This window comes from Cervus canadensis, chromosome 17 (assembly GCF_019320065.1).
Source record: "Cervus canadensis isolate Bull #8, Minnesota chromosome 17, ASM1932006v1, whole genome shotgun sequence".
NCBI classification, from domain to species: domain Eukaryota; kingdom Metazoa; phylum Chordata; class Mammalia; order Artiodactyla; family Cervidae; genus Cervus; species Cervus canadensis.
This window is the reverse complement of record NC_057402.1, coordinates 9334237-9357397: the sequence shown is the minus strand read 5'-3', so window position 1 is coordinate 9357397 and position 23161 is coordinate 9334237. Positions and strand designations below refer to the sequence as shown.

The following is a 23161-nucleotide window of genomic DNA, read 5'->3' as shown; positions in this document are numbered from 1 at the left end:
AAAGCCGGGCCATTGCCTGATCCAATGCTGGTAGGAAATCCAAATCTGGGAACTATTTCCCTAAGCAGGCACCAGGCTACTTCTGATGTTCTTTCAGTCCAGGTAGGAAAAGCTTTTACCCATCTCGAGAATGTACATACCATGACCAGCAGGTAACGGTAGTGTCGGTGAGGTTTCATTTCAGTGAAGTCCACTCCCAGGTGTTCAAGGGGCAGTGTGTCTTTCAGCTGAATACCCGGAGGATTTTGTCTGAATACCCGAGAGGCAGCATTAACCTGTGAGCAGGCAGCATGGCCTAGGTGGGTCGCTTGGTGTGTTTGGCTTACCAGAGTGTGTGCCAGCTCCTCCGGTACCAATAATTTGCCACTTGGCAATTCCCACCATCTCTTTTCAGTCTTGATGGCCCCTTCCGCTTTGGCTAACCTGACAGCCGTTGTCCTTGTTTTATCAGGTGAGTGCCATCAGTATGTAGGACCCAATTAGGCTCTGGAACTTTGAGCCCTTCTTTAAAACAAACCCCAGATACCTTACCTCCTCTTTGTAGATCTGTGCCTTCTTCTTCGACACCCGGTAACCTGCTTCCATCAACAGCTGGAGCAGTGCATTTGTCCCTTTCCAGCATTTTTCCTTGGTCTCAGGCAGCCAGCAGCAGGTCATCCCCGTATTGTAGGAGCTGACATCCATAGTCTTCCGGATGGAATGAGTCCAGATCAGAAGCCAAGGCTTCCCCAAAGGTGGCTGGGGAGTTCTTAAACCCTTGTGGGGGAGTCCAGATCAGCTGTTGTTTGGTGCTCCCGACTGGATCTTCCCATTCAAACGCAAAGATGGGCTGTGATGCTGGGGCGAGGTGTATGCAGAAGAAGGCATCCTTGAGATCTAGGCAAGTGTAAACTTTAGTCCTCAGTGGGAGGAGGCTAAGTAAGGTATAGGGGTTTGGAACAGTGGGGTGTAAAGTCACAGTAACCTGGTTGACTAGCCTGAGATCTTGTACAGGCCTATAGTCCTGTCCTCCTTCCCTTTTGACTGGCAGGATTGGCGTATTCCAAGCCGACTGGCACTCTACTAGAATGCCTGTTTGTTTCAATCTATTGATGTGGGGCAATATGCCGGTTCAGGCTCCATCCATAGCGGGTACCGGCTCCCTCTAACCGGGATGGTGCCTGGTTTGAGTTCCATTATCACTGGGGCGTGATGTTCAGCCAGCCTGGGGGGAGGGGGGGTTGCCTTCCACCCAGACCTCAGGAAATAATTGAGTTAGCTCTCTCATGCTCTTCTGGCCCACCCGGTTCTGCCTTCAGAGGCTCATGCAACCTCCACTCATCTTGGGGTGGTATTGAGAGAGAGGGCAAATAAGTCATAGAGTCCATCCAGAAGGTGGGCCTCTCCTCAGGGGAGAAAGTCACTTGTGCTCCTGGTTTGGAGAGCAAGTCTCCTCCCAACAGGGGTACTGGGCACTCAGGAATGTCACTTGGTGCCCCCCCCCCCCCATCTGACATTTTCTGGGCTGGCAAAACGATTTAATCATCTCTTCTCCCAATACCCCAGTTACCGCGGTAGTCTTTTTGGACAGAGGTGCCACAGGTTTTGTTACTACCGACAGTTCTGCTCCTGTATCCACCATGTAGTCAATGTTTTGGTCCCCCACTTTTACGGTTACCATGGGCTCTCAGGGACCTGATATCTCTGAGCCCTGGCAGCCCTAGTTAATTTCCAAGTCAGCAAGCCCCACAACCGCGGGAGCTTCCACTTCCTTCCTTGCCTTAGGGCATTCATTCTTCCAGTGGCCAAAACCTCGGCATCGGGCTCTCTGGTTTGGCTGAAACGGGCCGGGGCCTCCCCTGGGACCAGTTGAAGGACTGTCCTGTCCCTGGGGCAGAGGAGCTTTTCTGGAGGGCCTGAGATAGACTTAGCCAGAGCAGCAGTTTGCACTGTAAGTCTCTTGTCTGTTCTCTTTCGTCCCCTCCGGCTCTCTGGCAGAGCGCAGTCTCTGCTTAATTCCAATGTCTCCCTCCCCTTTTTGTCCATACTCACCAGGAGAGGCGGGTGTAGCTTGGGCGGTTCGGTTGGAGCCGGATTCTGGAAGTGTTGGCCAGAGGCTTCTGTCACCAGGATCGGAGCCTGCCAAAACAGCGGCTCTACGAACTCTGGGAAAGCTGGTGGAGGCCCACTTGACTTCACATTCCAGGATGTCTGGCTCTAGGTCAGTGATCACACCATTGTGATTATCTGGGTCGTGAAGATCTTTTTTGTACAGTTCTTCTGTGTATTCTTGCCACCTCTTCTTAATGTCTTCTGCTTCTATTAGGTCCATACCATTTCGGTCCTTTATCGAACCCATCTTTGCCTGAAATGTTCCCTTGATATCTCTAATTTTCTTGAAGAGATCTCTAGTCTTTCCCATTCTGTTGTTTTCCTCTATTTCTTTGCATTGATCACCGAGGAAGGCTTTCTTATCTCTCCTGGCTATTCTTTGGAACTCTGCATTCAAATGGGACTATCTTTCCTTTTCTCCTTTGCTTTTTGCTTCTCTTCTTTTCACAGCTATTTGTAATGTCTCCTCAGACAACCATTTTGCCTTTTTGCATTTCTTTTCCTTGGGGATGGTCTTGATCCCTGCCTCCTGTACAATGTCACGAACCTCCGTCCATAGTTCATCAGGCTCTCTGTCTATCAGATTTAGTCCCTTAAATCTATTTCTCACTTCCACTGTATAGTCATAAGGAATTTGATTTAGGTCATACCTGAATGGTCTAATGGTTTTCCCTACTTTCTTCAATTTAAATCTGAATTTGGCAATCAGGAGTTCATGATCTGAGCCACAGTCAGCTCCTGGTCTTGTTTTTGCTGACTGTATAGAGCTTCTCCATCTTTGGCTGCAAAGAATATAATCAATTTGATTTCGGTGTTGACCATCTGGTGATGTCCATGTGTAGAGTCTTCTCTTGTGTTGTTGGAAGAGGGTGTTTGCTATGACCAGTGCGTTCTCTTGGCAAAACTTAAAAAATATCATGTTTGTGAAAAAATCTCTTTCCCACAGAGTATGACATCTGTCCTTGAGTTCATAAAGAGAGTAGACTGAATATAAATAAACTTTATCTTACTGACTTACCAGGTAAAGTGACTAATCATTATGGTTTGGAAATATTCATAAGTTTTTTAAAAAATGCGTTTATTTATTTATTTGGTTCTATTGAGTCTTAGCTGCCACATGCAGAATCTTTGTTGTGGCACGCGAGCTCCGGAGGTTCTGGGCTCAGTAGTTGTGACACATGGGCTTAGTTCCTCCTTGGCATGTGGAATCTTAGTTCTGGATCAAGATCAAACCCATGCCCTTTGCGCTGGAAGATGGATTCTTAACCACTGGACCACCAGGAAAGCCCCCCTAAGGAGTTTTAATGCTCAGGCTGACCATCCCCCGAATAGTTTGACTGTATTCTCACCCTCCCACCCCCCACCCCCTGCTGACTCCTGTGCCTTTTTAGTTCTGTTTACTTCCCAAAGCATTTGTTTACTTTCTCTTCCTTTTCTGTTCACCATCCCTTCATGATGGCCTCTGTATATCTTCATTCTTCTATTGTCTAAGTTTACCTGACCATCATCTGGATGAGGGGCTAAGGATGACCTAGACTGTGTATCAGACATTTTTCTTAAAGCTTAGTGTCCTCACTATGATCTTGTTCATTTCCTGGTTTGTATTTCTGCCAAAAATCTGACCACTGGATTCATCTGAGCATTGCTATATTTTGTTAAAACTAAGCAAACCAGTTGTGGCAATAACCTTGAGAGACTGGAATATATTTCTGGAACATCCAGTCAAAGAGCTGCTGTTTTTTTTTCCCTCCTAATTTACAACCCTCTCATGTTGGTTTGATCTCTTCCTAAGTTTCTGAGGACTGATGGAGAAGGTCAGAGCATTTTTCTGACTTTATACATTCATCATGTCTGCTCCCACGCAGCCCACTCAGCAGCCTTACAGATTTATAATCTTACTCAAATTGAAGATTTCCAACTTACTCTTCTCTAGTTCCTCACCAGAATGTAAGCACCTTAAGGGTTGAGACTTGGTCTTATCTCCTCATATCCTGAGCACCTAGGACAGTCTGGCACACAGAAGACACTTGAGAAATAACAGAATGAGCAAACTGCAGACCAGAAAAATCCTTCTATAGGGAAGTGGCTGAAGTACACTCTCCCATCAACTCTTGGGCTACGCAGAGTGGGGCAACACAGGGAGTCATCAAACTCAACCCTGAATTCTCCTTTAATAACATTAGTTAATTGAATTTCATGAAGTTCGGAATTCTCTTCATCAAAGAGAGTAAAAACCCACAGAGTGTTGTATTTGTGATATATAGAAACTGATCAACTGCTCACATCTAGATTACATGAAGATGTCTAACAAAGTAATAGAAGAATGGACAAAAGACTTGAACAGACACTTCACAAAAGAGGATATCCAAATGCCCAGTAAACATATAAAAATAGGCTCAACCTCCTTACTTATCAGGGAAATGTCAATTAGGCCACAATGAAATTCTACTCACCAGGAAAGCTAAATCTACTATCCTACTCATCCTCACTCCCGGTGTCATAACCATTAGTGACATTTGATTCAGAAATATTGAAATAGTTTTAAAGATTTATTTATCTATTTATGATTTTTATGGCTGCACTGGGTGTTTGTTACTGCCTGTGGCCCTCCTGCAGCTGTGGCGAGTGGGGGCTACTCTAGCTGAGGTGCATGGGTTTCTCATTGTGGCGGCTTCTCTTGCTGCAGAGCAGGGGCCCCAGGGTGCCCGGGATTCAGTAGTTGCATCACATGGGCTCCAGAGCACAGGCTTGGTAGTTCTGGTCCATGGGCTTAGTTGATCCGCGGCCTGTGGGATCTTCCTGGACCAAAGATCGAACCTGTGCCCTCTGCATGGCAGATGGATTCTTTACCACTGAGCTACCAGGGATGCCCTAAAGTTTTTTTAAACATTTAGGTTTAAATATACTTGGAATCCATTTTGGAGGTTATGTATAGTAAAAGTTCTATTTTTTTTTTCATAGGAAATTTCTTAATTCCAGTAAGCAAATAGAGCATGTTCTTCCCAGGGCACTATGATATACTTCTGTCATAGGCCAGGTTATCATAGGTGTGGGCATAATTTTTGGCTAGCGATTAATATCATGTACCATTTTTTTTTCTTTTTATCTACTGCTGTATCATTACCACAGTTTTATTTACTATAATTTTATGGTAGCTTTGATATCAACATTGCCTTTCCTTTATACCTTATTTATGCCTCCCTATTCCCTTCTTAGGGCTTCCCTGGTGGCTCAGACGATAAAGAATCTGCCTGCAGTGCAGGAGACCCAAGTTCGATCCCTGGGTGGGGAAGATCCCCTGGAGAAGGGAATGGCAACCCACTCCAGTATTCTTGCCTGGAGAATCCCATGGACAGAGGACTTTATGTCTATGGGGTCACAAAGAGACACTACTGAGCGACTTAATACTTCTACTTCTGTCCCCTTCTTGAAAAAACTTCTTTAGTTGAGCAGCCAAGGCCCATCATGACCTGGTATGGAACCTCCTCTCCCCTCCCCTCCCCTGTCCCCTACCCTATGCTCTCTGCTCCCACCATAGTGAGATCTACTTCAGGGGTCAAACTGTGTCGTGTAGACAAAGACATGGAACGGGAAGTAGGGAATGGGCACTGACTATGTTAAGGCTGTTGCTCTATGATTAAGGAATGATTTTTTAAAAGAAGCATGCTCTTAAAAATCCAGAATTAAGTGTTCAAACAACAACAGTATAATTCCTTCTTAATAATAGGAACCTTATTAAGAGCATCAGTGCTGACATTCTTGTCTTGGTTGTAGGGAAGTAGTGGAGAGAAGACAAAGATAGGAAAAATCTCTAACAGGGATTAGGAAAAATTAAGCAAAGGTAGAATATTTAATAAGTCAAGAGTGTCTAAAAGAAAGCATAAAAACTACCCACCCACCACCAAATCCCAGGAATGCCAGGTTAGTTTAACACTCAAAAATGGCTTAATGTAATATACTATATTCACAGACTAAAATAAAAAATTATCATCTCAGTAGATGCAGAAAAAGCACTTGACAAAATTTAGCATCCATCCCTGATAAAAAGTCTCAGAAAACTAGAAATAAAAAGAAATTTGCCCAAAGCTGATAAAGAGTAATCTATGAAAACCAACAGTTAACATACTTAATGGTAAAATAGTTAATGCTTTCTAAGATCAGGAAGAAGGCAAAAATGTCTCTCCCCACAAACTCTATTCAAAATTGTGCTGATATTTCTAGTCTGGGAAATAAAGAAAAAGATATAAAAGACATCAGATTGGAAAGGAAGCAAAAAAACTGTCTTTATTAACAGTTGACATGATTGCTTATGTAGAAAATCTGATGAAATCTATTTTTTAAAAGGCCACTAAAAGTAATAATTTTAGAAGATCAATATAAAAATCAATTGCATTTCTCAGTATTACCAACAAACAATCAGCAATTTTTAAAATATCATTCAGAATAGCATACAAATGTGAGATGCCTGGGTAGAAGGCTGACCAAAGATGTGCAAGAACTATATACTACAAAACATAGCTAGGAGAAACTTTAAAAGGCCCAAATAATTGGAGAGAAATAGAATGTTTATGAGTCGGAACATTCAATGTTATTAAGATGGCAGATCCCCCTAAGTTGATCTGTTGATTCAGATGCAAGCCCATACAAAATCCTAGAAGACTTTTTTTTTTTGTAAGTGACAAGCAGTGGTATGAGAGAAAGTGGATATACATGTGAACCAAAATGAATCTTAGTTCTTATACAATATGCAAAACTATTTTGAAATGGATTGCAGATTTAAATGAGATAGGCAAAATAATAAAACTTTAAAAGGAAGACATAACAGAATATCTTTATGACTCTAAAATAGCCAGGCTTCTTGAGCAGAGCATAAAATACCTAATCATAAAGTAAAAGTAATAAATTTGCACTATATTAAAATTAGGGAAGTCTATTCACATGGTATACTATAAAAGAGTAAACAGTCAACTCGCCAAGTGAGTGAAGATATTTTCAGTACATGTATCTGACAAAAGACTCTTATACAACATATATAATGTCTACAAATCAATATGAAAAAGAGGCAACCTAGTAGATAAAAGGGTAAAATGCTTGAACAGGAACTTCATCAAAGAGGTTATCCAAATGGCCAATAGACATATGAAAATAAGCTCAAGTTCATTAGGCAACAGGTTTCAGTTTCAGTCAGTTGCTCAGTTGGGTCCGACTCTTTGCGACCCCATGGACTGCAGTGTGCCAGGCTTCCCTGTCCATCACCAACTCCCGGAGTTTACTCAAACTCATGCCCATCGAGTCGGTTATGTCATCCAACCATCTCATCCTCTGTCATCCCCTTCTCCTCCTGCCTTCAATCTTTCCCTGCATCAGGGTCTTTTCCAATGAGTCAGTTCTTTGCATCAGGTGGCCAAAGTATTGGAGTTTCAGCTTCAGCATCAGTCCTTCCAATGAACACCCAGGACTGATCTCCTTTAGGATGGACTGGTTGGATCTCCTTGCAGTCCAAGGGACTCTCAAGAGTCTTCCCCAACACCACAGTTCAAAAGCATCAATTCCTCGGCGCTTGGGTTTCTTTGTAGTCCAGCTCTCACATCCATCATGACTACTGGAAAAACCATAGCTTTGACTAGACGGACCTTTGTTGACAAAGTAATGTCTCTGCTTTTTAACATGCTATCTAGGTTGGTCATAGCTTTTCTTGCAAGGAGCAAGCATCTTTTAATTTCATGGCTGCAGTCACCATCTGCAGTGATGTTGAAGCCCAAAAAACAGTGTCTCTCACTGTTTACACAGTTTCCCCGTCTATTTGCCATGAAGTAATGGGATCAGATGCCATGATCTTAGTTTTCTGAATGCTGAGTTTTAAGTCAACTTTTTCACTCTCTTCTTTCACTTTCATCAAGAGGCTCTTTAGTTTTTCTTTGCTTTCTGCCATAAGGGTGGTGTCATCTGCCTATCTGAGGCTATTGATATTTCTCTCACATCAGGTTTAATGTAAGTTAAAACCATTAGGACTTCCTTGGTGGCCCAGTGGTTAAGAATCTGCCTGCCAAAGCAGGGAGCACATGTTCAATCTCTGGTCTGGGAGTAGCACCACAACTACTGAGCACATGCATGCAACTACCAGGACAAAGCCCACACACCCTGGAGATTGCGCTCTGCAGCAAGAGAAGCCACTACAAGGAGAATCCATGCACCACGACTAGGGAGTAGCCTCCACTCGCTGCAATTAGAGAAAGCCCCTGTGCTGCGACAAAGACCCAGCACAGCTAAAAATGAAAATAAATGAAAAATCTAAAAAATCAGTATTAGGCGCCACTGTACTAACCAGAATTGAGAAAAGGGAAAAGAAAATATCAAGTGTTCCTAAGGTTATAAACAACAGGATCTTTATGCGCTATTGGTAGAAATGTAAAGTCATGCAATTTGGGAAACCATTTGACACTTTGTACTAGTGTTGAAAACATGACCCAACAATTCCATTCCTCGTTACACACCCAAAAGAAATGTGAATCTCTGTCCACCAGAAATCTTGGACTAGAATATTCAAAACTGTTCAAGCTGAAAACCACTCAAAAAGCCATCAGTGGTCAAATGGTATTCATTCCATGATGGTATTTCCATACAATGGAACAGAACTTGGCAGTGAGAATGAGAAAATTAAAGAAGTTGAAACTCGAATACTTTGGCCACCTGATGTGAAGAGCTGACTCATTGGAAAAGACCTTGATGCTGGGAAAGACTGAGGGCAAGAGGAGAAGGGGGCACAGAGGATGAGATGGTTGGATGACATCACCAACTCAATGGACATGAGTTTGAGCTAACTCCAGGAGACAGTGAAGGACAGGGAAGACTGACATGCTGTAGTCCATGGGGTCACAAAGAGTGACTGGACAACAACAACAACAACCAAATGGATGGATCTCACAAACACAAGGGTGAGGAAAGTACATCAATCATGGGTGAGCTTGCAGACATTGTGTGGGCAAGGAAGCCAGGCTCAAAGGGGTATGTATGCATGACTCCATTTGCAATTGTATTTATGGCGAGTACCAAGAGAAGCAAATCTGTAGTATTACGAAGTCAAGAGAGTGGTTATTCTGTGTTGGGGAGGCAGTGGCTGTAAGAGGGCACAGGGGAGCCCCGGGGTGGGTCTGGTCATGTTCATTTTGAGCTGGGCCCTGCTGCCCAGCTGGATTCAGCATACTGTACACTCGTCTAGTCAAAGCTATGGTTTTTCCAGTAGTCATGTATGGATGTGAGAGTTGGATCATAAAGAAGGCTGAGCACCAAAAAATTGATGCTTTCAAACTGTGGTATTGGAGGAGACTCTTGAGAGTCCCTTGGACTGCCCAGAGATCCAACCAGTCCATCCTAAAGGAGATCAGTCCTGAGTGTTTATTGGAAGGACTGATGTTGAAGCTGAAATTCCAATACTTCGGCCATCTGACGGGAAGAGCTGACTCATTGGAAAAGACCCTGATGCTGGGAAAGATTGAGGGCAGAAGAAGGGGATGACAGAGGATGAGATGGTTGGATGACATCACCAACTGGATGCACATCAGTTTGGGTGGACTCTAGGAGTTGGTGATGGACAGGGAGGCCTGGCGTGCTGCAGTCCATGGGGTCACAAAGAGTCAGACACGACTGAGCGACTGAACTGAACTGGCTAAATTAATACACTCATACTTGCAATTTTCTGTGTACTATATTCCCAGGTGGCTGAGTGGTAAAGAAACTGCCTGCCAGTGCAGGAGATATGGGAGCCTTGGGTTTGATCCCTGGATCAGGAAGATCCCATGGAGAAGGAAATGGCAACCCACTCCAGTATTCTTGCCTGGAAAATTCCATCAATGGAGGAACCTGATGGGTTACAGTCCATGGGGTTGCAAAGAGCTGGACACAACTTCATTGACTAAAACAACAACATACTATATTTAGTTAGAAGATTTCTATTGTTAACATGAAATGACCATCAAATGTTAAATAATAAAAAAGGAGAGGTTATATGAAATTCTGATGTTTAAAAACCAAAGGATCAGCATAGGCTTAGGTGCCATAGGAATTTAGAATTAAGAATGGTTGGTGTGGCTTGGAGTGCTTCCAGTGGTCTTCATGGGGGAAGGGATGCTGGAATGGCCTCAAAGGCCAGGCACACTCTGGATGAAAGGGAAGAGCTCCTTTGGCTCCAGACAAAAAGTAACCTTTAAAACTGGGCCAATGATTATAGCCTACTCTTTCTGCCCAGAGAAGTCTTTCTGACCAGTCCTTTACAGGAAAAGATTTAAAGGGACTTTCAGCATATAGTGGGAATGGAAAGAGACAGAAATAAGTGCTTGATTTTAGTCAAGTTACTTTGAATCTCTGAGTCTCAGTTTCTTTATCTGTAAAATGGAGGAGAAAAAAATGTCCTTTCAGAGGATTGTGTGTGTTAGTCGCTCAGTCGTGTCTGACTCTTGGCAACCCCATGGACTCTAGCCCACCAGACTCTTCTGTCCGTAGAATACTCCAGGAAAGAATACTAGAGTGGGTGGCTGCCGGGGACCAGCCCCAGCAGGATCCAGGGGTACCCTCAGGATGAACGAACAGCATGGGCGAGTGAGAGAGAGAGAGAGAGAGAGAAAGAAAGAGAGAGACCAGACCGGGATGTGCAGCAGAGTCTGGCAGTTGCTTTATTTTTCACCGTAACCCTTATACCCTAAGTTGGTACATTTCTAAGGGGGAGATGAGCACACAGACTTAGTTTAACATTCCATCAGCTTGTCCTTCACGAAACCAGATGTTCTCTGCATACTTTTTGTTTATGAGAGTCTTTTTCCATACATTTTTTTGTACATTATCTTTTGGCCTTGAGCTTAGCAGAAAACAGAAAAGTGGCAGTCTCATGGTACTGCAGGTTGCAACATAGTAGAAATACAATCCTGTTAACACAAAGGTCAGTTCTTTTGCAGAAGTTCTCAGCTAAATTTATCTAAAAAGTTTAGCACACAAAGACTCTGAGGCTCCGGAGAGGCAGCCCCTGTTCAGCACTCCTGGTTAAAATGAACAATTATCTTCTTGTTTTTACACTAGGGCTAAACTCTCATTTTTCTAAATCCTTAACTATAACCACTCTTAGAATAATATTTTTGTGTTCTCTAATAGGGCTTCCTCACCCTCCGGAGGGCTCTGTGCCTACTAGGGTCTTTTTAATGGTTAATCTCTATGTATGATATCTTTTGGCCTTCAGGCCTGTTGACAATTTATGGCTTGCACCTGGTGCAACTTTAAGCAACTTCAGTAGCCGACCCTGTCTTTTTTGTGGTTAATCTATTTTCTTTCTATTAGGCATCATCTCCATGGGAACTACATTTTTACAGAACAGAAATGCAAAGGATTGCAAAAACAGCAGATATGGCACAGAACAGCCTCTTCGTCTAAAAGTTAATTACCTGCAAGAAGTCACCAGCTAATCTCTATCTAAAGTATTTTCTATTAGGCACATTTGTGGCTATTTTATTTGTGGTGATTTTCTCAACCTGCGGAGGGACGTAGGCTTAATGGTTTCTTTTGTTAGCGTACTGTGCTTAGGATATTTAGAACAATCATGAGCATTTTTTGCAATGGGAGCACACATTTATCAAACAAGCCAGAATGCCAGCAACAGGGTTTGAATTGAAGCATTTCCTTCATCCCTGGCCCCTTCATAGGGTACCAGCATCCAGGAGATTTATTAATTAGGGTTTTAAGTTGGTTCTCATTCAGTGAAAGAGGAGCAGGAGAGCTCTCGGCAGGCAACACAAGAATCTGCAGCAGGGCAAACAAGAACAACAGCAGAAAAGGGGGGAGGATACAGGGTGGGGTAAAGGCTGGGGCCAACCTGGAGGGTCCCTTGTATCCTGAATGGTCTTTCGTGTCAGGTTTTTTCCTCATGACCTCGTCATGGGTGGGATCTCCCACAACAGCTCCCAGCAGGTGGCCATTCCCTTTTCCAGGGAATCTTCCTGATCCAGGGATCAAACCCAGGTCTTCCACATTGTAGGCAGATTCTTTTTGTCTGAGTAACCAGGGAGCCCCATGCTCCTTACGTTAGTTTATTAATTTAGTTCACTGTGGCTGCTCCATGCTTTGCCTGGAGAAGAAGCAGCACTTTTCTTTGAGGACAAGAAGCAGACTACAGTGGATTCTTGAGTCCCTCAGTGCCAAATGTGCTTAATTCTTCAGACTCTGTAAGACTACTCTCTCCCACTGAAATCCTGGGGGTGCAACATTGTGAGTTGTAGGACTGCCAGGAGGGTGAACTCAAAACATCTATTCCCAAGTCTCTTGCTTCTTGGGATTTTACCACCTCTGAGCCTGGGGTTCTTGTGGGAACCTCCTAAATTACCTCCCTCCTCTAGACTCTCCTCATCACCACTCCCATCCCCACCATCTCCCCTCCGACCAGAGTGAGGGTAAAGTTCAAACTGCAGAGCAGACAACACACGATTCTCTGATATCTGGCCTCGTTGAGTGCTGGAAGCAGGGAGACCAGTGAGATGGCTTCTGTGTGCTGGGGGAGGGATGACATTGGCCCACAAAAAGGCAGAGGCAGCTAAGATGTCGAGAAACTAGTTGTTGAGAAAGCTTACAGGAAGTAGAATCAATAGAAAGTAAAGACGAATCAACAGGAAGTAAATACGAATCAACAGGAAATAAAGTAAAATTCATAGGTAGGAGTATAAAATCAACAGGAAGTAAGATAGAGTCCATAGGAAGTCCAATCAAACCAACAGGAAATAAAGCGGAATCAACGGAAAGACAATCATGTGGATGGGTTTATGTGGAGGAGGAGTCAAGAGGGGAAAGGAAGTGGAGATGCTCTCTTCCTAGGTTCCTTCCTGGGACCAATGTGGATGGGGTTACCATTCCCTGTGGCAGGAAACACAGGAAGAGGAGCAGGATGTCTTAGCCCAGGCCCCCCTGGAAACAGAACCCTGAGAGAAAGGTTCCTAGTGGGGCTGTTTATTGGAGAACATAACACTGGAGAGTGGGAGGGAGGGCTTGAGGAAATGAAACAGGAAGGGAGACCCCAATAAGGAGGCCTTATTAAGTTGGCCACCACTCTGAGTGACTGGTTGCTTGATCCCATGGACCTTCCAAGTCCCTTTATGGAACGCTCCTCAGGACCGTGCTCCTGCGGGAAGAAAGTGGGAGGCCTCGGCTCCCATCCTATTGGTCAAGACCTGTCCATCGGTGTTCACTTTCCACACTTCCGGTTGTGCAAGCGTGAGTGCCGAAGAGTATGACACCCAGGAGAGAAGCCCTGGGACAGGGCCTACGGGACATGTGGCCCAAGGCTGAGACTCAGCGACCCCTGCACAAAGCTGCTCAGAGCTCGGCAGAACCGGCCAGGGCAGCAGAGGCTGGAAAAGAGGTGAGGCTTGCGGTGAGTGTTGTACTCCATCAGAGAGGCGTGCAGGAGGCCTCCTGTACCCAGTGCAGGGGGAGAATAAATTAAATAGAAAGGGCATGCCCCTGCCTGTGCTTGAGAAGCCCACCATCTCGTAGGAATGACACAAAAACAAATTACACACGGGTGCTAAGTGTGCCTCCACTGCTCATCTCTGTCAATGCATATTTGCTTTGTGTCAGGCCCTCTCCGAGTTAAGTGCTTTGCCATGGATTTGTTCATTCAATTCTCACCGCAATCCTGCAGGGATGTACTATTATTATCCCTGTTTCACAGAGAAGTGATGCATTGTCTAAAGGCATAATCTAGTAAGTGGCGGAGCTAAGATGCCCATCTTTTAAGCCCTTTGGGGTTGGTTATCCGAGGAAGTAGAGGCTGAGTCTGGTGGGTGGGAGGGAGGGGGCAGATCAGCCACAAGTTGATTGGAATCATACCTGTGTTTTTGCAAAGGCACCTGTGACTTAATCAACACTGGTAGGACAAGTCATTATTATCTTAAATTTACTGAAGAGGAAACGCCTGCAGAGGTGCAGCGTCTTTCTCCTGACCACCCAGAGCATCAGCGGTGAGGTCAGCTGGAGGCTGCAACATCAGTCGGAGGACAGCCTTGCTGCCCCTTTCTCCACCTCTGCCCTGTGAGTGGACAGCCTGCTTTGGGAGAGGGATGCCAGCAGGGCCTGGGCCCATTGGCATTCCAGTGCTATCCCCACGTGAGTCAGGCACCACTAAACAGACTCAATTCTCCCTCTGGTCATTTCCTCCCTCCGTAAAGATTTATTTTGGGCTAGAGTGAAGAATGGATTCCTCAAAGCTGAAAGCAAATGCCATTTGATTCCGGGAGCGGAGGGAAATATTGGTTTTCCTTTAGACCACATCTCCTGGGTCTTGCTCCCTGGAAGCCAGCCACGGGGCTGTGGGCCACCAAGCTTGGGGCAGCAGTCACATTCCAGATGGCAGAAGACATTTGTGTACCCTTTGGTTTCAGCCAAAAAAGAGTCTTCCTGATGAATAGCAGAGCCTGACAGCATTGTCCCCAGGCTACGTGGGCCAGTCCTTGGCCAGATGAGAAGCATAAGGTATATTATATCATCCTCTTGAATATTTATATATGTATAGATATAGATGTACACACATATATATATGCACACATACACATATATGCATATATATACTTACATATATACTTGAGCATATATAATATATATATATATACTTGAGTATATATATATTTATGAGCTTCCCAGGTGGCACAGTGGTAAAGACTCTGCATCATGAGGCAGACGTAGTAGATGCAGCTTCAATCCGTGGGTCTGGAAGTTCCCCTGGGGAAGGAAATGGCAACCCACTCCAATATTTTTGCCTGGAGTATCCCATGGACAAAGGAGTCTGGAGGGCTACAGTCCATGGGGTTGCAAAGAGTGGATGAGGCTGAGCAGGAGCACAACAACAACATATATATGTTTATACTCATATATATATATATGTAGAGTATAGTATATACATAGTATTCAGTATATAGTATCTATATAGTGCTCATAAAGGGTCAGCCTCCATGTAATCCTCTCAGCAGCCTTATGAAGCAGGTACAGTTAATGTCCCCATTTTACAGAGGAGGATGTTGAGTCAGGCAGAGGTAAGTGATTACCCAAAGTCTCAAAGGTAAGCAGGAGGACAGGGATTCAAGCCCAGGCAGCCTGGCCCTAAAGTTGTGTTTTTAACCTCTAGCAGGTATGACCGGTCTAGATGAATGAACATCGAACTGGACGTTGGCTTGGAGTTGGATTGGAAGGGACAAGTTGCCCAGCTGCAAGTTGCTTGCTCACTGAGCAAGATTTCTGTTGTGCTCACCATCCCCTCCCTGCTCACCCCACCCTCTGAGATATTCTGCAGGCAATTTGACCCCAAGGGGTGCTGGACTCATTGCTTTGACCCCCTCTTTGCAGTTGGAGATAACACATCTGGCTACTCCAGAGGTGGGGGATGGGGGTGGGCAGTACAGCTTCTCATCTGGCTGGAGCAGAGGGTCTTGGGCATAAAAGACACTCTGTATGTTTCTGTTGGCATTTTGATAAGTGCATAAATGCTCGAGTTGGATCTTAACTTGAATTTAATGTAACTTTGAACTAACACTGTGATTTGAGAGTGCAGGGCTTCATTGTGTATTTGAAGAGTTCTAAGCGGCAAAGGAAAAAACTCTTTGAATGTGAAGGACCTTTATCCCTTGGAAGCCTACCCATCCTGACCTTCAGATCAGGTCTTTGCACCGTCATTCTTGGCAGACTAGTTAGAAGGCAGACAGACTGAGCAAGATGAGCTAAACTAGCCTGTGAGTTATTTTAGCCTGAGTCTAAAGCCGTTATCTAAAATAGGGTGGCAAACATCATCCTTCTGTGCAAAAAAAGATGACATTTTCTTTGGTAATACCTCTCATTTGGGGATTCACAGTGGTAACCATGGTTGCTCAGAACCTTCCCTTCCAAGGGCCATTTCCCATTAAGTAAAGACAGGCAAGGGGCTTCCCTGGTGACGGTAAAGAGTCGGCCTGCAATGCAGGAGACCCTGGTTTGATCCCTGGGCTGAGCAGGGAATCCCTGGGCTGGAGAAGGGAATGGCTACCCACTCCAGTATTTTGCCTGGAGAATTCCATGGACACAGGAGCCTGGCGGGCCACAGTCCATGGAGTTGCAAAGAGTTGGTCTCAACTGAGGGACTAACACTTTCATTTTCTTTTTTTTTCAAAGATGGGCAAAGGATAGGGGGAGAAAGAGCAGCTGCTGTTAAGGAGAGCTTGAAATGTTATTTAGACCAAAGTTCCTTGACTTCAGCACTATTGACTTTCTGGGCTGGACCACTCTTTGTGGTGGGGTCTGTCCTGCGCCCTGCAGGCTGGTCAGCTGCATCCCTGGCCTCCATCCCCTAGATGGCGGCATCACCTTCACACGCATCAGAGGTGTGATGACTTAAAATACCTCCAGACGTGGCCACATGCCCTTGGGGAGCGGAATCACTCCAGTCCAGAACCACTGATCTAGGAATTTCCTGATGACGAGTGTAGACATGAGGGCCACATCTCCTAGTTCTCGCTCCAGCTCTCTTTAAGGAGCAGCACATGCATCCCCAGGCACTACGGTTCCTGACAAGGTGGTTGCAGGCCCCTCCGTTCTGTTTCAGGAAAATGTGGCTGGGAACTCTACCTGAGCTGTCACCTCCTAAACAGAAGGGATGGAGGGGTGGAGGTGAGCCAGCCAGCCAGTCTCGAAGGGGCCATTCCAGCAAGATTGTTCCATGTGACGTGTCTCATCAGGCAGGATCCACAAAGTCTATCCCGATGGAATCTAAAAGGGGCATCTCTCCCAGTCAGTTTCAGGGGCCTTGGTCAGTTCCAGCTACTCATGGAGAGGGAAATCCTCAGCTCCAGGAGACACAAAAGCCACCGGATCCCTTGATCTTTGTAGCTGCTGGAGGGGCATCGCCCTGCTTCTCTTCACCCATTGCCCAAACTCAGAGAAAAGAGAGCCTTGCTCAGGGTGACTTTGCCATCTTCAATAACAAAATTTTTCGAGGGGGTTCCGGATCATGACCCTTTATGTCTGGTTTCAGCTCAGCCACCTTGGAAGGTTCATAGAGTGAAAGACATTAGCTCCATTTTACAGATAAGGAGGCTGAGACTAAGGGATGATGAGTGACTTTTCCAGTAAGAACTCAAACTTCAACTCACTCAAATCTCAAATGATGGTCCTTTGAGTCCAGGTACAAGGGCTGTTTCTACACTTGCAAAACTGCTATTTACAAAGTTAGATGGGATTAGGGGCTGTTCAACCCCTGTGGTCATTTGCCATGGGACCTCTGGGGGACGTGTCTCTCTCTCCTTCCTTTAGGCAGGATGCCCTGAGGTGGGAACACAAGCTCTGGGATCCAATGGCTGTGTTCAAGTTTCAGCTCCACTGGGCCCACACCTGCTCACCTTGAGCAAATGGCTTAACCTGCCTGAGCCTCAGTTTCCCCACCTGCAAAACGGGATAATAATAGTCACTACTCCCCTGTTTATGGTGAAGAAGCCGTGCAGAGTCGTCAGCACAGTGCCTGGCAATCATCCCGCCTCCTCCCCGTGAGCCGTGATTGTTCTTGGACTATTTGGTTTTTCTGCCAGTTAACACAGCTGGTTCTGGTCTGCATAAAACGAGGTGAATCCCTCATAGCACAGTGAGTATTGCTTTTGATAAATCTACTTTGACCACCTGATACAAAGAGCCAACTCTTTGGAAAAGACCCTGATGCTGGGAAAGATTGAGGAAAGGAGGAGAATGGGGTGATAGAGGATGAGATGGTTGGATGACATCACCAATTCAATGGACATGAGTTTGAGCAAACTCTGGGAGATAGTGAAGGACTGGGAAGCCTGGCGTGCTGCAGTCCGTGGGGTTGCAAAGAGTCAGATACAACTTAGTGATGCGACAATGACAACAATTAAAATCTGTCAAGAGTTCCCTAAATTCCAGAGAGATGCTAAGCCCTGTTTATGGGGCTCGCCTCCTGTGTCTATTCTATATGCTATTCTTTAAAGGGTCCTCTCTCTCTCTTTGAGCAATTAGCATTTATTAGTTTAGCAATTTTTAATGAGATGGGTGATTAGAGCTCATTAATCTGGTGACATAAAGTAAGCAGAGAGCATGGAGGGTGGGGGTCAAGCTCAAAGGGAAGCTAAAGGGTCACTCATATCTTTCAGGGGGTCTTGGAGGTTCAGGAGGAGCTGGACCCTGGGACATGTGGATGATCAAGGGAGTGAAGGTTAGAAGGGAGCTCCTATCAACCCGGACCTGAGCTGCAAGGCATCACGCTCATGTTGGTATCCAAGCCTCATAATCACCTAACAGTGAGGAATGACTCTTCAGGAAGGTCTGACAACCCCACTTGTCTCCACTGAACTTATGGACTTTTCAGTGCTGGCGTCTTTTTGTTTATCACACATTTTGTGCCTTGTACATTGTTATCCCCATTTGACAGCTGCGGAAATTGAGGCCCAGGCTTGTTAAGTATCTTAAACTAAAAAACTTCTGTTTCCTGCTTAAAGCAGCAGAGCTTTTTGGACACCGAGACCTGCCTTTTCTGTGGCACCAAGCAATCTCTAGCAGAACAAGGTGGGTCTGGGCCAAAGGGAAGACAGTGGCATCTTGCTGGAGAGAGGCCGCTGATGCCTTCGGTGGAGAAGCAGCTTCACTGCACTTAGCGTTCCTCCCATCGTGGGCAGTCCAAGGTTAGGGAGACAGAGGCTAATTAGCCTGATGGGAACCAGAGGGGATACGTGGAGGCCAAGTGGAAAAGAAGCCGACGGTTGGAAGGAGGGAGAGACCCTCCAGCATGGGCAACTGAGTGAAATGATGGGCATCCAGAATACATCAGAAGAACGAGAAACAGGAGCTGAAACGTGGTCCAATACATTCCTAATTAGAATAACCAGAGGGATTGCAGAGGAAATGAGAAATAGGGAGTGACCGTGACTCCTGTAACTTAGACTGTGGTAAAGTTCATCAGAGACTTGAAACTCAGCCCTCAGAACAGCCAGGGAAGGGAACCATTTCGAACCCTATATACTTTGAGTTAGGACCACCCTATTGACTCAGATGGTAAAGAATCTGCCTGCCATGCAGGAGGCCTGGGCTTGACCCCTGGGTCAGGAAGATCCTCTGGAGAAGGGAATGGCAACCCACTCCAGTATGCTTGCCTGAAGGATTCCATAGACAGAGGAGCCTGGCAGGTTACAGTCCTTGGGGTTGCAAAGAATCAGACACGACTGAACGACTAAGGCTTTTTCACTTTACTTTCTGTTTCTGTTGTGTCTGCCTTCTGGGAGCCACAGGGAGAATTTCAGAAGGCATCAGCTGTGTTAATTATTCATAGATCAGCAGGCCACGGCTTCTATGTGGCTCTTTTGATGTACTTAAATGGCCTATTTCCCCTGTTACTATTAAGACTATCATTAAGAATGTTGCATGTGAAGGAGAAACCATTTTCTCTCTCAATCAGGTTTTCTACCTTGGTCTGTAAAATAGAGACTATTGTTCTTTTGGAAATGTTGGAAAGTGGCTTCTACCCTTTAGTCCACTCCTAACAGCTGACTACTACTGGAAGCAGGAAGAAAGACAATGGGGAGAGGGATGGGTAAATGGACTGTACATGGGTGTCTTGAGCCCTACTGAGCTCTTTCTTTCTTTCTTTCTTTTTTTTTTTTTTACATTTTTTGAGCTCCTTCTTTTTTATATAATTTTTATTTTATATTGGAATAGTACTTTGGCCATCTGATGTGAAGAGCTGACTCTTTGGAAAAAACCCTAATGCTGGGAAAGGTTGAAGGCAAAAGGAGAAGGGGGCGGCAGAGTATGAGATAGTTAGATATCATCCCTGACTCAAGGGACATAAATTTGAGCAAACTCCGGGAGACAGTGAAGGACAGAGGAGCCTAGCGAGCTGCAATCCAAGGGGTCACAAAGAGTCGCACACAACAGTGACTGAACAAAAATCACAGTTGATTAACAATGTCATTAGCTAATACTTTGCTGTTAGTTTCAGGTGTATAGCAAAGTGATTCAGTTATACACAAACATATATCAACTCTTTTTCAATTTTTTTCCCATTCAGATTATTACAGAGTATTGAGCAGAGAGTTAGTTCTATACAGTAGGTCCTTGTTGGTTATCTGTTTTAAATATAGCAGTATGTACATTTCAAACTCCTAGTCTATCCTTTCTCCTGCTCTTCCTGCCTGGTAACCCTTATTTCATTGAATCCTTCTGGGCTCTTTCCATTGGCATATCCAGACGATAGCAAATGGAGCTTCCTTCCCATTCCTGTCCTCCATGGGGTAAGCAACCCTGGGTGGGGCCTGGGTCAGTCCTGGCAACCCACCAGACATTTTTTTGGGCCCTCTATAATTGACAAGGTGTGAATTGGTCCAGTTCTCTTCTAGCTGCTTGACTCACCCATTGTGTATATTTCAGGATCTAGAAGGACTGATGCTGAAGCTGAAACTCCAATACTTTGGCCACCTGATGCGAAGAACTGACTCATTTGAAAAGACCCTGATGCTGGGAATGATTGAAGGTGGGAGGAGAAGGGGATGACAGAGGATGAGACGGTTGGCTGGCATCACTGACTCAAAGGACATGAGTTTGTGCCAGCTCTGGGAATTGGTGATGGACAGGGAGGTGTGGCATGCTGCAGTCCATGGGGTCGCAAAGAGTTGGACGTGACTGAGCGACTGAACTGAACTGAACTGAGGCTTCCCAGAGCAGGTAGCAACTGTGCTGAGATGTGAAGAATTCTTCAGAATTAGTCATGTGAAGACAGATTGGAGGAATAGTCCAAACAGAGGACACAGCAAAGAGATGTCAACTGAAAAAAAAAAACACAACCTAAAAGCTGAGAGTTATGTTCTATTTGGTGAACAAATCTGAGGACTTAAGCCTGAGACCCCGAATCTCAGGTAATTCTGAGAGGCTGCTTCAAAGAGGCAAAGGAGAGAGGCAGGATACATAGGAGTTTTGCAAAGACCAGGGAGTCAGAACATCAAAAGGTTACTGCTAATTAAAGAAAATTGGATGTCTCAAGTTAATAAAATTGGTGCTTTTCTATGTCTTGGATGATGCAAGAGCCTGGGCTCACTGAAATCATTCCTTTGATGTGCACCTCCTCTATCTGGGGCCAGTATCCTGTGTTTTCTCATCCTGAGTTCCCTCAGGCTCACCATCCAGGTGGCTGTAATGTGACGGCTTGATGGATGGCTGCTACATCCTTTGCTCACTGATACGGCAGGTAGCATTCTTAATTCACAGAGGTAAGAGGCAGGGTGGCAAAGGTAGAATGATGTGTGTGTGTCTGCTATTCCCACAGCTTAGGAGGTGAGGCAGAGCGTGGGAGGAGTTTGGTTAGAGCCATTTAGAAGACATCATAGGACCTTCCATACTTATCTCTGGAGCTCTGTTTTTAAGAATTTTTATTAGAGGATAGTTGATTTACAATGTTGTGTTATTCTCTGCTGTACAGCAAAGTGAATCAGTTATACAGACACATATCTTCATACTTTTTAAAATCCATTTCCCATATAGGTCATTATAGAATATTGAGAAGAATTCCCTGGGCTATACAGTAGGTCATTATTAGTTATCTACTTTATATACAGTAGTATGTATATGTCAATCCCAATCTCCCAATTTGTTTCTTCCCACTATTTCCCTCCTAATAACCATAGATTTGTTTTCTCTATCTGTGACTCTATTTCTTTTTTGTAAAGAAGTTCATTTGTAACATTCTTTTTGATCACACATTTATCTGGTGGCTCAGATGGTAAATAATCCACTTGCAATGTGAGAGACCTGGATTTGATCCCCGGGTTGGGAAGATATTCTGGAGGACAGCCTGGCAACCCACTCCAGTATTCTTGCCTGGAGAATCCCCATGGACAGAGGAGCCTGGTGGGTTACAGTCCATGGGGTCGCAGAGAGTCAGACGTGACTGAGTGAGTAAGTACAGCCCAGCACATAATTGATATCATATGATATTTTCCTTTCTCTTTATGGAGAACAATATAGAACTCTTTATTGTGTAGACTAATTAACTTCTGAAACATGTTTCTTAGAAAACTAGTCTTGTAACATGGTCCTTGGGGAAAAGTCCTGAGGCCAAGAATGCATGGGTGATACTTTAGAGATTCCTAATAAACAGTGACACATTAGAGGACTGAGACTCCTTCAGTGAAGAAAACTGGTCCATTTATTGACATGGTAAAAATTTGTAACACTATGAAAAGCCAGTATCTTAAAATTCTCTTGGACAAACACTCTTTATGGGTAATCAAGGGTCTTGGAAAGGTTTTGCAAAGGAGCGATCCTGTAGGATTTATCTTTAACAGTATAGAGGATAGTTTTGAAGAAAATAAAGCTGGTAGAGAAGACTAGTGAGGAGAGGGTTATAGGAAGCTGGGGAGAGATGTTAAGGATATAGAAAACATTGGGAGATATTGAGGGAGGAAGTGTGTTCAGAGTTGTCTGGGAGGTAAAACAATCAGAATTGGAAGACCTGTTGAATGTGATGAGTAAGGGGAGGAAGAGTCAAGGGTGACTTCAGGTTTAACCGGGTAGATGGTCATGCCACCATATAAGATCGAGAGACAGCAGTTTTGGACCAGTTGAGTTTGAGGAACCAACGATGTGTCAAAGTAGAAAGATCTGGTATGCAGATAGATATAAGTCTGGCTCATTGGAAGAAGTTCTGGTTGATGATACAGTCTTTGGAGTTGTGTTTAGTTGGTCATTTAAACAATGGCACTGGACTAGTCCATTGTAAAGGAGATTAGTCCCAAATATTCACTGGAAGGACTGATGCTAAAGCTGAAGCTCCAAAACTTTGGCCTCCTGATGCAAAGAGCCAACTTGTTGGAAAAGACTCTGATGCTGGGACAGATTGAAGGCAAAAGGAGAAGAGGGAGGCAGAGGGCAATGGCTAGATAGCATCACTGACTCAATGAACATGAATTTGAGCAATTTCCTGGAGATAGTGGAGGACAGAGGAACCTGACATACTGCAGTCCATGGGGTCACAAAGAGTGACTAAAAACAGCAACTGAACAAGAGCTCCTAGACAAGGATG

At 44.8% G+C, this 23161-nt stretch overlaps 1 long non-coding RNA gene across 1 annotated transcript; it reads left to right on the top strand.

Annotated features, from left to right (window-relative positions):
- Positions 1-9806: 9806 nt before the first annotated feature.
- Positions 9807-14923, top strand: LOC122419611. Its single transcript, XR_006262935.1, has 3 exons — positions 9807-9836; positions 12517-12521; positions 14806-14923. It is a non-coding gene; the product is annotated as an uncharacterized LOC122419611 (long non-coding RNA).
- The last annotated feature ends 8238 nt before the right edge of the window (positions 14924-23161 follow it).